This window comes from Serinus canaria, chromosome 2, assembly GCF_022539315.1.
Source record: "Serinus canaria isolate serCan28SL12 chromosome 2, serCan2020, whole genome shotgun sequence".
Classification (NCBI taxonomy): Eukaryota; Metazoa; Chordata; class Aves; order Passeriformes; family Fringillidae; genus Serinus; species Serinus canaria.
In genome coordinates, this window is record NC_066315.1 from 33,503,521 (window position 1) to 33,519,673 (window position 16,153).

The window sequence follows — 16,153 nt, forward strand, 5'->3', positions numbered from 1 at the left end:
GTGCAAGAATCAAAATCATGTGCCTGGCTGCAGCCAGGGCAAACTCCATCTAAGAACAGTTTCTGTCACCATGGCATGCCTGGGCTGACTGGGAAGGATCTGGGATGAGTTGTAAATCCTGAGTCAGCTTTCCATGCTAAACCCTCTGAGGGGCTGGGGTTGGTGAAGGCACTAAAGAGCACCAGGCCCACCTAACATGGTGGGCAGGAATTATTCAGGCAGAATCCCAGAGCTGAGAGTAGCCCTGTGATCTCACTGAACATCGAATTATGTGGGCAGCAGTGATCTGCACTACTCATGCAATGCATGGCAATCCTTTACAATCCTTTACCAGTCCTTTGATCTCTCCACTGCTATCTCCCAGTGTCACTGGGGTTTTCCCAGTCCATTTGTTCCTCCTACCACTGGAACACCTGTGCTGGAAATGGCTGCCCATTGTGTCACTACAACATGCTATGGAATGTGATAAATGTTCCAAATAACATCTGCCTAGAGAACCCAGAATTTCTTTTTTGGGGTTACAGAAACTTTTTAAAACATTGGATGTCACACAGGACACAGGCTTCCCCCACTGTGAAAATAATGTATGTGGCTCTGCTCCTTCAGGCAACTTCTTCGTGCATCAGGTAAATGATGAATTACCCTGTCAGTCAGAGCTCTTCCTTTCAGGGAGATAAAGAGCATGTGCCTGAATAGAAGTCACTTGGTTTTAGCTGCCACACAGCCTCATGGATGGATGTGACAGATTGCTTCTGTGGCACACAGTTCTGGGAGATGACCCTTAGATTTGGCGTGGGATTCTCTGAAGTGCTGCAATACAGTGACCAGAACTAAAGTTTGGGCTTCTGAACATCACCTGATCTGACCAGAAGGCTTTTAACCTTCTTGTCATCATGATCTGACAGCCATGAGCATACTGAGCCTGGTGCAACCAGGTTGGTCCATTGCCAACGAGTCTGAAATGCATTTACAGCATGTGGGTGCCAATGCCAAAGAGTTTAGAGCATAAAGAAAAGCTGCAAAAGTCCTGCTTTATTTTTTACTGTACTGTCTAATAGATGCCCTGTCAAGTTATACATTTCTTGCTGTGACAAATTATTCCTCTTCTCCTGACAGGACCTCCAGCTGAGTCCGCTGTGCTCAATTAGGAGAAAATGCATATTTTAATCCACCCCATGGTGTAGTAACATTTCACTCTGTGGCCTTGGCAAAGGCATCGCTTAACTATTTCTGCAGTGGTTTCACATGCAGCACATTATTATAATGTCAGCAGCATTTCCGTCTGTTCCACTTTCCCTGGCAGTACTCCCCTAGGCACTGAGATGTGGACAATTAAAGACCACTTTATCACTTTGGAACCAACGATTTCCTTACCCTGATACAGTTCATCTCCACACATCAGCTGCTCCTACTGTCACAGCCATCTTTGCTTTTCCAGGCCACTGCGGTCTCTTGGTAAGTTGTTGTGACCACCCTCCACTGACAGACTGGAAAAAGGTGATCCTATACTCTTTCCAAAACAATGCATCAGGTCTGTGTCCTCCTTGGTAGTCATTACCAGCTCCAGATCTCCTCCAATCTCTAGCAAGGAATGGAGATCCCCCCATAAGCCCCTTAATCATAGAGTGCCTATATTATATGGAAAAATGCACCCTCTTTCCAATAAATCATCAGGACTTCTGTGAAATGTCTTCTAATTTTGTAGTCACACTTGAAAACTACCCAGGCATGACTCAGAAGTCATGGAGAGTTGATGAGATGGGAATCCACATGACATTACTTTTATGGTGCAATATGGCTCTCTTCACTGTTTTCAGGGAAAACAAATAATTAAGGGTTATTTGTGGGGAAAAAACAGTCCAGGGAGAGGAATAAGCTGCACAGGGGAAAGAAAAAAAAACCCAAAAAACCAAAAAAACAGGAAAGAAAGAAGTGGAACAGTCTTTACAAGAAACCGGCGTCTCTGTGGAACTATTTGGTCATGCTGGTAGATTCAGGATGAGGCCTCCCCAGATGGATGGCACTGCTCTGTTTTGACAGCTTCCAGGCTAGTTTTGGCCCATTGAGTCTCAGAAACGCTTCTAGAAAAGTCTTTAATTTCAAATTCTGATTTTTAGCCTTCTAATGTTTTTTAGAGGATCTTCTCACTTGCTGTTTTCTTACCTGCAACCAGAGGATTCATCATTAAAAAATCTTGTTTGCCCAGAACAAACTCAGAGTCCCTGATGTATTCAGTAGTCTGAAAATCCCATTAATTATTTGAAACCTCGGTTAGCTGAATTAATTCAATGTCTTTGACTCAACTTGGATAACAAAGGTTTGACTGCATTTTTCTTTCTTTTATGTGAAGTGTGCTCTCTGGTACTACTTACCCTATTAAAAATATATCTTGCCTTTTAATCAGCACAAGCAAAACAAAGATAAGCCTGCTGAAAAGGGCTTTGAAAAGCAGTTAAAGTAGCAGAGGAATTATGTGCAAGTCTGTAGAGTATATTTATGGTTATAAAACATCATATAAAAATTTAATTGGTACCTATGAAAGACACCAGCAGCTGTGTTGAGAGGGTTCTCCATAGAACAGCTCAGCAAGGCAGCAGTAGAACAAATGTTAATATTTTATACTTCTCAATATACTGGAAGCCTGTCCTGGAGCACAGCTGCTAAATGGCCAAACCTGCTTGGTCCTTAACTTCTCTGATGTGGCCAGCCAAGGCTGACCAGGGAAAGAGATCAGTCTGGTTAAAGTTTCAAGGCTTTGTGTTAGCACAGGTAGCCAAAGCAAGGAAACCAAGTCAGTTTGAGACTGGGATTGCTGCACTAAAAACCTCTCACATTCATCACAACACATCTGCAAGTCAGCAGAGCCATCCCAGAGCTGGACCTCTGGTGGCTCTGGCACATGGAGGGCCATCTAGTCTGTTATAACTAGCTGGGTGATCCCACAACTCCTGAGGAAAACCTACTGGCAATTAGAGGCCCCTGGGGCGTGTCAGCTCCCTCGTTAGCAGCAAGTCTGGGAGCTACTCCAGGTAGATATGTGCACAGCACCCTGGACTTTTGGTAACAGCACCTAATTTCTGTGAATGAGCTCTGAGGTCTCACTTCTCGTGACTTGAGCTGCTCATGCAGCACCACTGGTCATTTTGACACTGTGCATCCTTGTCACCTTCTGTGGTGGGTGTGCTGCACAGACTGTGCTACTGGAGAGCCAGCTCAGCCATTAACTCCTTTGAGATACTTGCTATTGCATTTTATTGTAGCTCTGTGCTGGATCTGAAACAGTGCCTCAGCAATGAAAATCTCCCCATGAGATATGGCAATATCTCATTAGCAAAATTACTTTTTTCCAAGAGTGGTTTTTGTGTAAACATAAACCCCTTCATTTACAAAGAGAGCATTTCAGCAAACATCTCTTCTTCCTATTTTAATGTAATTTGCAAGAACATGTATTTTTTTCTTGTACCCATATGGAGAGGAGCAAGATCCTTCAGGAGCTGTCTGATGAGGTACATTTTTCCAGCAATGGTAAGTGCATACACAAATGTAATCTTAGTGTGACTTTTGTACTCCTATTGCTTAGCTTCTTCATCTTACTCAGCTAGATTAATCCTAGCCCTGTTGTTGCAGGATCTTATTGCATTGTCATATCACATGTCTCACACTGCAGAAGAGAGCAGAGGAGAAATGTTTTGTAGGACTTATTTGAAGCAGGTACAACCTGCCTGGCTGCCCAGTACAGCCAGCCCAGACCACGTTCAGTCACAGGCACTGGTTATCCCTCCAGCTACTTCAGCTGTTCTTTACACTCCAGCCCTTCTTTACACCCTACTGGGAGATAATCAACATTTGATGTGATTTTGTTTTCTCTCTCTCTTGTTTTTGTGAGGGTTTTTTTTGGTTGGGATTTTTTGGGGGTAGTTTTTTTGGGGGGGAGGCAGTGGTTTGTTTGTGTTTTTGGTTGGTTGGTTGGTTGGTTTTGTTTGGTTTGTGTTTTGGGTTTTTTTGCAATTAAGGAACCAGGAACAAAGAGAGAAGTTGAGGAATGGCTACCGGACAGTCAGTTAGGGAAACAATGACATATTGATGAAAAAAAAACCTTCCAGACAAATTACTTTAGGGGTGAGAATTAAACAATCTTGAGGTGTTGTCACAAGTACAAAACAAGGAAGTTTGGGAGTTTTTCACCAGGCCTTAAAAGAAGAATGCAGGGATGAGATTGATAAGGCAGGAGAAATGGGACAGGCAGCATTTACCCAATCCACATTGTCGAAATAGGATGGGGGAGTCAACAGAAACTGTAGCTCCTGCACAATTCACAGAAATGGGGAGTGGGACAAGGATCAGCTGGAACAAATACTGGCTGTGCACCCCCTGTGCAACTGGTCAGGCTGGAGCACCAGTAGAAGACTGATGAACAACTGGGTGATTGGATGTGCCAGCAATCCTAGAGGTATAGGAATACTCCTCTTTGTCAAAAGTGACCATACAGAGATCCATGTAACTCTGTGAGGATTAGTACATAGAGGTTCACCTCTTTTTCCCAGGCTAGATTTTCTTGCCCTATTTTCACCAAGTTAAACTTGTATACATTTATCTCAGATTCCCACTCCCTGGGAGTGGGAGAAGCATTCAAATGCAAAAGTGAGACTTATTTGTACTTTCTTGGTGATAGATTTCTCAGTCTGGAAGACAGAAGAATGAGTAAAAGCTCAGGTCAAAGCCTTGATCTGGCAAAGGAAATGTTTTCCAGCTGCAGCTAGGAGCTGCCAGCCTGCAACCAACAAGCACTGAGGGAGCACTATGGCCATCCAGACTTGGGAGAGAACAACTTCTGCTCATGTCTCAGGGACAGAAGCACACTGACAGCCAGCCATGATGTCAGTGTTTCTATCACAGTTTTGGGATGCAGATGACAAAGCAAATCACATTTAAAACCTGCAGGTGATGAAAAGAGTTGTGAGGTCAGAAAGGGCACATTAGTCCAGTCAGTGCCAGAGTTTAAGGTGAAATCCAGCACTCCTAATGCCAGCTCAGTGCCTTGTCAGAGCATGTTTTCTCAGACTCTCCTATCCATCCCTGAATGCGACAGCAGCACATTTGCATGCCACGTCCACTGCAGTGAGCCTCACCTTCAGGAAAAGGGTACCAGCTAATTATGAGTGAGCTCTCTGATGATCAGTTCATTTACAATTCCTCCCAAGCATGGGTTTGGGATCGTATAATACGAGGCACAGTACTGGCCACTCCAATAAGACAAATCAAGAGAGATGTGCAAATGAAGAGATGAGCATTTGTCCTTGAGGGAGGACGTTTAGCATACCTAGAAACACAACCATTTTTAAAATTAATTAATCCCCTTAAGGAATTGTGAGTGATGGATTAGAGACCTTAACTGGGGAAGCAGTCTGTGACACGGTGTGTGTTTGAAGAGGCACTGAAAAAGGATGTGAGTTTGCAGTCTCACGTGCTTAAGCAAAACCATCAGCCTCAGAGTGGAACATATTTATTGGCTGGGGAAGGAGAGGCTCAGGGGGACCCTCGGAGCTACATGCAAGCAGAGCAGTATCTGTGGCACCTACTGCTGTCCTGCCAGCCAGCTGTGAGAGCAGCAGTGGGAAAAGAGGAGGGGGAAAGCTTAAAACATCACCAGGGAGGAATACAGCATGCAATGACATTTTAAAAACATATTCTTGGCTCTGAGAGTGGTCTAGATAAGCAAGGTAGCAGACAATATGTAGATTTCTTATTTAAATGGAAAAGACCAGCAGGACATTGCTTCAGATGTGCTTCCATACTATATCTGCCTGCTAGTTTTTGAGTCTGAGTCATCTCTATCTTAGTATGCAATGTATTCCACCAAGTAATGAGATTTCTTTGAGTTTCCACTGTATTAGATTTCTCTGCACATCAAATATTTAATAAGAATTAGCATCCAGCCATCCTCCCTCCTCCCCTCCACAATAATATTAACTTCTACTGAGACACCAACATTTTGCTATTCACAGCGCTGCTTTGAAGGGTAACTTAAAAAGCCCTGTATTGTTCCAAGGGATTTTCTCTGACCCTTTGCAAACACACAGTAATTAAGAAAAAAAATGACCAGCAGAAATAGGTATGGCAAACTGAAGGTGTGCAAAGAGACTTCTCATTAGTCTTTGTGTCAGTTACAGTATCTGAGGAACAATTTCATAGCAATAACATATTTATTTGATGTGGCACAGATATCTGGGCTCACTGTTACGGATGGCATTTGCTCTTAATGCTAAAAGTACCTCTTTAACAAAATGGCACTCCATAAAAATTTAGTGTGTTCCTGCTGTAATTAAAAAGCCCTAGTCATTTTTGCGTTTATGATATAAACTATAATAGCTGTAAAATCTCGCAATTAATTTGCGCCAACATTTCATACTTGAGAAATTCTCATTACAAATTTCATTACTTATTCACTTATCTGTAATTTGTCCTATATAACCTAAAGAATATTAACAAATTTAGAGTCACTTTTGCTCTATTAAAAGCTAAATAGAAAAGCCTTTCACCTAGCAAGCCAATTGTGATAACATTCTCAAGCCTGCTCCAAAATGGTGGTCAGGCTACACAAAAAGAGATATTCTTTATGAAGCACAAGCCTTAAATGACAGGCTAAAGCCCTTTGTGATGAATCCTGAGCTGTTCCACTGCACCCTCATCGGTTTAAAAGCATTACAAAGTTTGAGTGTTTTACAGTGTGCCCGTGAAGATGACCACAGCTAAGGGCAGGACTGGCAATAAAGCAGAAAGAAAATGATGTCTCCAGACAAGAGTGACTACACAGCATCCAAACAATGGGGATTTCTGTTCCCTCTTCAGTTTGCTTCCTGCTGATCATGATGGTCACTTGTACTCTGGATGTCTGCAGGACTTAGGGGGTTGTAAAGTCTTGAGCAGCTCTGACACAAAGTCCCAGTTTCCCTACAAATAAGTGATGGTGCAATGAGAACAAGGCAAAAGGAAGGAGCAGCAGGAGAGGGCTGCACACATGGGACAACAGGATGGGGAGAGAAACTTCTGCTGCTCTGTAGTTTCTCCCGCTTGCTGAATTCATACAGTGTGGTAGCAAAACTGCCCAACTGCTCCTGAAATTTTGACCATATCTTCTTCATGGCTTTTTCTTCTCTGTCATCCCATGTGGGGCCAAACTTCCAACCCAACAGATGCCAGAACTCCACTGAAAGCAACTGAAGTGAAGAAAATCATGTCCAAGACTGCTGACAACCCCTTCCTCCATTTAAGTCCAGTCCAGCTTTCCCCAATTTCAAAACAGCATTTCCAAACATGCCTTTCATGAACTGTCACCCTCTCTGTTTATTTTAACTCATTTTTAATCAAAAGAGCTGCAGGACAGTACCACTCACCTCACTCACTGTACTATTGGGATATTCCTGCCAAGTCTTGTGCACAATGGTAAAATACAATGACAATGGAAACCAGGAAGGAGCAGATAGGAAAAGCTGAAACTCAGACTGGTCACCTGGCAAAGAAGAAATAAAGATATTTTCTTCCTCAGGATGCAAAGTCTAGAAGTACAACTCCACAAAAAAAAAAAAAAAAATAGACCATTGAGCAATTTGCAATACAGTTACAGTAGCACAAGCTTCAGGCATGTCCTGAGTGTTTTCTGATATGCTAAGAAGAAATAATTTATCTCCTAAAGAATAGGTAGGGTGAAAAAACAGACAATAAACTGAGATACCATCAACCTCATTTAACTGAGAACACTTAGAAAAGTACAAATACTAAGATTTGATACCAATGGGAAAAATTAATTTGGACTGACTTTGCATCTTGACTTTGCAAACATTATGGAATCCATTATAACTCATTATGCAAATTAGAAAGATGGTATAGAAAACAAGGCCTAAAAACAAGTAACTTCACCCCCCTGCAACAGAACAAAGCCCAGACATACTGGATTGGGACAGTGTCACTCTGTTTCCAAAAAATTAATTTCACAATAAACAGAGACTCAAATATGAGTACACAGATCTGTACTATATAAAGACATGCATATATCCTCTCCATCCCAACAATATATAACACTATATTGGCATTTTACTAGCTTTTATACAACATTCATTTTATTTCAATCTGTAATTAACTTCCACAAAATTTAACTGTTAGACAGGAAATTACTATTCTAGCATAAATAATCTTGCTTCTGAAAATGGCAGCTTTAACACAATCAACGACACAATCCATATATGAAAGAAAATGGCATACTTATTAGCTTACTGTGCTCCATATTTCATAGAATACTGTGGTGTAAATTGAAATTTTATATGATTTAATAAACTTATATGATAGTCAAGTACCCACATAACTGTAACAAACAGTACTCCTCTCTTAATCAGGGCTCTCTCTGCATGCAAGGCTCTCTTTCATTATCAAAGGCTTAGCTTAGCTTATGACAAACCAGACACTATTAAAATACCTTCAGAAAAGTACATTAACAGCACCACAATCCTTCAAATATCCTCCCTCAGTTCTGGAGGACAGTTGTTGTAAAGGGGAATATAAGACCTACCTTTCTTCCACCAAGAATCAACTCTGCAAGCAAGTCATCCTGCATCATTTCCATTGGGCTGTATAGCAGAACAGTGGCAACAACCAAATACACACACTTACAGGCATGTGTGGGGATCTGCATCAAGATGACAGATACTAAAATGGAATAACAGAAAAATTTGGAAAGGAGAGAGGCTTATATGGCCTCAAATAACTGGTTAGCTCAACAGATTATACACAAAATTTAAAGTTTCTTTGGTGCATTAGAGGCAATATACGATGCCAGCTGTTGTCTTTCAAAAACTTGCTGGCCCATCTAGACAAATGGTCCTCTGTAAAAAGAGGAATGATGCACAGGGCTTCTGGTTGGAACTAATTGTGTTCTCCTTAAAACCTGTGTAATGCATTGTGAGTACTGGGTACACACACACCACTCTGCAGCTGCCTTAAGAACAAAGACCATCAGTACTCTGACACAGCTATTTTTTATATGCTGGGTGCCATCACTTTACTCGCCAGGATTATGACACCCTTGACATTCTTCCCTGTAGAAATAAAGGATGCCTGGTAATTAGGGTCAATGTTTAGCCAGGTCATCTGCAAAAAAAGTATCAATGAAGGAATGATTCAGTCAGGCCACCACATTCTCTATAAGCCACCCTCAAGCATTTGCAAACAAGTCGAGTGAATGAAAGATGTTCCAGTTGCTTCCTTTTCTGCACAAAATGTCAGCAGAGCTATAAACAGGGGCTTTCAGAGGCAAAGGAATTGTCACTGGTTTTTGTTCTCTGCTTGTAAGTTTTAAACATGACCTTCCACCCTAGGCTTTTAATGTATTTTTTCACTCCAGAGTACAGACCATTGCCCCTAAATTCATGCCTGAAATACATTTTCTGTGTTTGCAATACTTTTAGAAATTATGTTTATGGAATATCCTTGGAAGAGAATTAACTCTTTATTCATAATACATAAGCTTTACATTTTTAATAACAGAATTAGACCTTCACTGATTTTATAACTATACTATTAGCCAACACACTCTGGCTTCAAATTAATTTGAAATAACTCACACAATGACTTTCTGCAGTCAGGATTGGAGAAGCATGGACTTTGAAGTAGGCAGAGTCTGTTAAATTAAGCAGTAATTGCAGCTCCTGCTAATGAAAGCACGGAACATTTTCCCTATTCCTTTGCACATAGCCCAGATTTCTTCTGCGACGGCAGAATGGATGAGCTGCTGATCACCTTTTGCTAAAATCTGGTTTCAGAAGTGACACAAAGGTCTCTGAATAAACTGCCTTTCTCAGTATCTTTTCCCTGCTTATTGTTTCATGCAAATAGGTACCCTGCATAATGATAACGTAAATGAACACCAGCACAAATTCCATGCCACCTTCTCATTAAAGAGCTATGATCAACATTTTCCAGCCTCAGTGGGATCACATCCCACTGTGCTAAGAGATGCACAAACACACGTGACTGGAGAGAGACCTCTGCAGATCTGTGACTCGGTGCTTCAAGGGAAGGAAAGCTTCCCTTCAGGAGCTTTTCTGAGGGAAGACTACAATGTTTGCCAATCTCTGACATAACTAGAGCCTAGCTGTAGTGTTTAGGGGCTGCTATAATGTCATTATTTATTAAACAAGCCATATGAATCCATAGTATATACACATGCTGGATTTCAAGACCAGTAAGAAACACACATGATTATGGAACAAAAAGTATCTTGGGGAAAATTGTATTGGGATAATGTCTCAGTCACTGGATCCTAGTAGTGTATGGAGGAGTTGATTTCAAAAGACACAGCATCTGCAAATAAATGAATATTATAACAATGACATATTATGACAATATAACATAAATGTTATATTGTCTTGCAGTGGAAAAAACTCATCTTGCCCTTCCCTCCAAAGTCTTCTAATATCATAAATTTTCACAGGGCTTAATACTGCAGTACTAAACTCATAAAATCACAACTACTTTTGTAAGTGCTACTACTGCAAACCCATAGTGATACACCCAAAATCCAACAACATTATCCTCATCTATCAGGAGAGGGAGTAGCTGGAGCTGTTAGCTTTGTCTGCGTACTTCAGAATCATCTGCTTTCTTTCCTGCAAACATTTCTGCAGCCAGGTCAAATAGACTGACACATGCTAAGAAAGGCAGCTGGTGCTGGGCAGTTTCTACCCAAGGAGGAGAAAATGCTCTTTACTTTTGAGGGCTGACAGGTCCTCATATGATAAACCTGTCAAAAGTGTTACTTAACGTTGTTGTCTGCATCACAATCTGTCTCCCAGTAACTCTGGGTCTGAGTAGCAGTAATAGAATTAATTATACTTCATTTTGCTGTCTTTAACAGTATTGACCAAATTTAAGAACAAATGAGAAGCGCTTATCAAGCTTGAAGAAAATAATCCATCAGTGGCACAATTTAAATTCTCTGCAGTTCTCTTATTAATCAAAGTAACACTTACTATCCTATCTTCACTTCCCATTAACAGTCATTAAGCACTGTTGCTGATTGAAGCAATTTCTTTAGGGATCTCAACCTCATTTTTAAGAGAACCTTCTACAGTGGAAAACAATATCATACAGGAACAGTGACTTCAAGAGAGGAAGAAGGTTCTTCAATCATGTTCTGACCTTGACGTTTCCCTGCAGCAGAAGTTCACTAAGTACACAACCAACATGCTCTAAACTTCTGACTTCTTGCTTCCAGCAGCACCAGTGCCCCTGTATTAACCAGGGAGGAAAACACCACTTCAAAAGATGGTTACAGCAAGCAGGTTAAGTGTCTTTAATTATTGTACTAGCCTGCATTGGTGGTTCTTATTTACAGACCCTTTTCATACACACAGAACCAACAAACAAACAACAACAAAAAACCAAAACCAGACAAACAAAATAACAAAACAAAAAAAAAAAAAGACAGCCAAGACAGCTTATTCTATCATCTTACTGTCGACCCTCAGAGAAATCCAAGTTTTGATAAATCTCAAAGGTAATATATGGTACAGGAAAGATTTCTGATGTTGACTTTTTCTCCCTATTATAAACAATGTCACAGATTGATAGCTTTTGTTGGAATAAATGCAATTCTTCTCAGGGGAAACCTAGCACCTGGATGTAACACAAAGGGGCAGGGGAAAGCCTGGGCTATAAGCACTGAGCTGCAGCAGCACAAATCAGTATGTGCTCAGGGCTGGAGGTGCATTGTCTGAGCTCTACACTGTCCATCCTGGGCTTGTAGGTGGGACATGATCACATGGGGTAGCAAAAAGATTTTTAAAAGCATTTCATGATTCAGAGGGGTTCCTGTGACTCTCTGCACTCTCAAGGAGTTTGTTCTGTAGAGGGTGTTTTTATGGGTGCCTTGCAAGGTCTTCAAGCTTACTGATTTTACAAATCTGCATCTTGTATACCACTATACCCCAACTCAGCACTTCCCAGAGTATTTCAGTTTCACTGCTTTAAACAGCTCTAGAGAAAATGGTACTTTTCCTAAACAGTGCTGTTAGGCTGGAGAACTCAGGGCTAACCCTTATTTAAGCAGCAGCAAAAATGCCAACCTGGTTTCATAACCAGGTTTATGTGCAAGGCAGATGTTTGTCACATCACAATTCAATCCAGAAAAGACGTATATCAAAGTCTGAGAAATGCACCTCACCTTTTCCACATTTCTCTCAGAGAAGGGTTTTTATTGACTGGGCATTTTGTTACCCATCTGGCTCTTGGCCTTTAAACACAGATTTTCCTGACTGGTATAGGACTGCGGCCAAACCAAACCTAGTATCAGCCTTGTTAGACTCAAACCTCCAACATTCAAGAGCTCATAAGACTGATCATCAATGTTCACACTGTGAACTGTTTCCAAAGTTTCCCACCCATCATGCTGAGTAACTGAGTTCACTTTATCCTTCCAGGGAAGAAAAATCCATCAGTAGTACTAAATATAGAGTCATCACTTCTGCTTAAGAAGCACTTGACCTGAAAATTAGTGACTGCCAGGGAATATTTTAGGGAATAATCACCAGATATCTGCATGGATCTCATTCTGTCAATGTCTCACTTGTCAAAAAACATGTTACTGGCCTGAGAGGCATTGGGTCTATCCTAGTGCAGCTATTTCATCCCCACTGCCACAGTCCTTCCACCTGGAGAAAGAGAGAAAGAAGATCAAAGTTTGGCTATGCGTTCTGCCTACTTTCCACGTCCACTTGTGTTTACACTGAATGAAAATACAATATGACCTTGGAATTTGGTGGCCAAACTGCATACTGATTTCATTCCACATATAAACAGGAGGTTGAGTATCAGGTTTAGCAAAATTCAGTCTAAAATAAAGAGAAGAATGAAAGACTACTTAACTTCTATGCAGCTAATGACACAATTCCAGATCCCACTATATGAAATGTTAGACTAGATTTTGGATCAATGTAGTACCTACTTCCATTAAGCACTTTAAAAGGAAAACATCTTACCAAGTGTCCCATTAGGCTGACAAATTTACAACACTATGAATAGAAAAACAGAATACAGCATTGTGTTCAGGGAGCACAAGTGGATTTCAGCTCTGTAGTATTTCTTCATCTATATGAAGAAGGTTGGATAGCCTATCACATACTTACTTACTCACTATTTATCAGGTTCAGACATGTGTATTAAAGTAAATTAACAATCAATTGTGGAGTGAATTATGGCAACTGTAGTGGGACTGAGTAGATGCACATGGGAACATGGTACATTTAAGCTTCCATCCCTGCATATGCCACTTACCATTAATGCTAAAGATGATTCGGGGGAAAATCTTTTGCCATTTACTCTCATACAGAGGACATCTCCCTGGCAAAACCCATGCTGTAGGGTGGAAACATTCAGCTCTATCCTTCAGTGGACCCACGTGGAGGAATAAAGCTGTGCTGGTAGAAAACCTAAGATCTCTCTCGATGTACAAAGGATCGACAGGGTAAAATAATTTAAAACAAAGGAAGGATAGGAATAAAAAAATGCCATAAAAGATAGGAAAGCTCTGTGCACGAAATCTTACCTTCTCTTTCTCCTTCTGAGTTTAGCCCTGGTTTTAAGTCCTGTAAACCAGACAGAGTACAAAGCCACTAATTGGAGCACAGCTATTGAAATAATTTATGCCATAGCATCCATAGCTTTCTGTCATCTTTCTAGGGCACTTGGGCTGCAGTAGCTATGTATTCTAATAAGTTAACTCATTGCATTATATAGCCTGTTAGTCAAACGAATTGTTGGGTACAATCTGTTCCCAGTCAAGCCAGGGAAGGCTGTTTGTGCAACTACAATGATATTTTGCAAAAAGTAAGCACATTTAATACCATAGTCATAGAGCTGTAGATATGTTTGTCTTATTAAAATGGACAGATATATGATAGGACTAGGGGAAAAAGTTAATTTTTAATCTTATGCTTTTAATTTTTAATGTGAGCACCATATTATGATAAGCACTTCCAGCACATCTTACATAAGAGAAAAATAAAATATCTCTGCACAGAACCCAGAGTCATATTATGTTGAAGGTCACTTGCCATACAACTTCACAAAGAATCCATCGATATGATGTGACAGCGAGGCAAATAGATGTAATTAAAATATGCTAAAACCAATAATAAAAAACACTGACTTTTGTTTACTCTGGAAGCAAGCAGGAACCATATTACCTCTGCAAACTATTTTCACTTAGTACGATTCAGGCAGAATTATTGCCGTGACCTTTTAAAAATGTACAAGTGTGGAATCGATAGCCTTCGGGAGGCACCGCTGCCAAGGCAGAGCTGGCCGTGCCGTGGTGCCGTGTATTTCTGCATCAGGAGGCAGCTGAAACCTAATTATCCTCAATCACACCGAGGTGAGCCAGGGTGGTGGCAAGCCCTTTGCAGGTAGCGGAGGTGGGCACGTGCCCGCGGGGACGCCGCTGTGTGCACGAGCACGTACCCGCTGCTCGTCCAACACCCACCAGGGGAGACTTAGGGATGAGTTATAGGCAGTGTCACTCTCTTACAATAACAAACACTGGTCAGAAACAGCAGCCTGCAAATTATGTACAGGGAGCTGGCAGGCTGCCACCATCCCACAGACCTTGCAGCCACAAACCACACCAGATCACTGAGGTCATCACAATTCCTTGGTCTCCAGCCATCCAGTATTAAAAAATAACAGTTGGCTTACCAGTAACATTGCTGAAGCCCAAGGACAGCATAAGAAACCCCATTTTATATTTCTTCCTCCTCCTCTCCCAAAGCACTAATCCTTACAGTTCATCCTCAAGGGTCATGAATTGAAGTGGGGAGTGTCACACAAACCTCCTACTACAACAGGTGTTAGCAGCAGTGCCACTTCTGAAGCCATCGAGGGAATTTTGGAATATTCAGCAGAAGTCAGAGCAATTTTTTTGTACAATTAATCTCTCCACCTGAAGGAAAAAAAAACAAACCAAACCAAACCAAACCAAAACAAACCAAAACAAAACAAAACAACAACAAAAAAAAAAATCAGAAAGAAAGAAAAAGGCTTTTTCCAAGCCAGTGACTGATTTTTCCAGAAATGCCTGTTTGCCTTTGAAACTTCACCTGCAAGGGGCAAGTCAAAAATTCAGGCTTGCTCTCCAAGGTGCCGGCCGGTCTGGCTCATCAAAGCACTGGATGGCCTGTGCCACCAGTGAGTGAGTCACTCAGGTGTCCCCTGTTCAGTGACAGCACCTTGAGCAGCCACCACGCCAATCCTTTGCTGCCTCTCCTATGTTCCAAGAATTGATCCCAGTAAGCAGAAGAAGCACAAATACTCCTAATGCCACCCTGGGTTTGTGGCTCAGCCCCCAAAACCTCTAAACAAGATCTTAGCTGCTGCTTGGTGCTATTGGAGGGAGCAGTGCAAGATTTAGGGAACTTAAGTACAGAAGTACACCCAAGACCTATGTGCCAGCAAGGCAGGAATACCATTGCATCACTTAGCACTCATAAAGAGTGAAGGTCAACAAAATAAGTTACTTTCTCTTTATTCCTTTTAAACCACCTTTAGCTCTTTTTCCATGTGGGAAATTATTTGCTGTGTTAATGTCCACTGAATGTCCATGATGACAGGACCTACCACACAGATCATCCTTTAGTGCTCTGCTTCACAGCGCGCTCCCATCTTCCACAAGGGCTGGAAAGGGATCATTGCTGACCATGGTTTAATGTCTCCTAAATAATAAAAAATTTAATAATGGTTATAAACAAAAAAACCCCACTATTTTATACTGTTCCAAGTAATATATTTCTCAATATATAACAAAAAAATAAATTTAGCTTCTGGCAACCTAATTTGTAGATAACTCGGGCTGTTCAAAGATAGGATTTTTACATTAAACTTGGAATCCGCATGACTGTTTAACATCATTAAGGGAATATTATATTGACTGCAAGTAACTGGTTTCCATGTGGTTATATCAATCTATTTCTGTAAGACTGTACACTAGTTGTTCCCCTAGAGTACTCCTTGTAATGCTGAGAAAGTGTCAGAAATAATGACTGTCTACCTATATCTGCAATAAAACGTAGAGCATGGATATTATAGTTGTAAGTATCAAAGATTTATTTCA

General features: G+C 41.1%; 1 long non-coding RNA gene across 6 annotated transcripts in view; it reads right to left on the minus strand.

The window, feature by feature from the left end:
* Window positions 1-15,750, minus strand: part of LOC108961493 (uncharacterized) — a 30,960-nt gene extending 15,210 nt beyond the window's left edge. The window contains exons 1-5 of one of the 6 annotated variants that reach the window (XR_007776724.1): window positions 15,661-15,750; window positions 14,877-14,986; window positions 11,191-13,634; window positions 8,564-8,680; window positions 7,395-7,510 (exon numbers count right to left, since the gene is read on the minus strand). This is a non-coding gene — a long non-coding RNA (uncharacterized LOC108961493). Of the gene's footprint in view, window positions 1-1,040; window positions 2,164-7,394; window positions 7,511-8,563; window positions 8,681-11,190; window positions 14,987-15,660 lie in introns of those variants that run through there. The other 5 variants (XR_007776726.1, XR_007776727.1, XR_007776725.1 and 2 more) reach the window with 5 other exon arrangements.
* Between the last annotated feature and the right edge of the window lie 403 nt (window positions 15,751-16,153).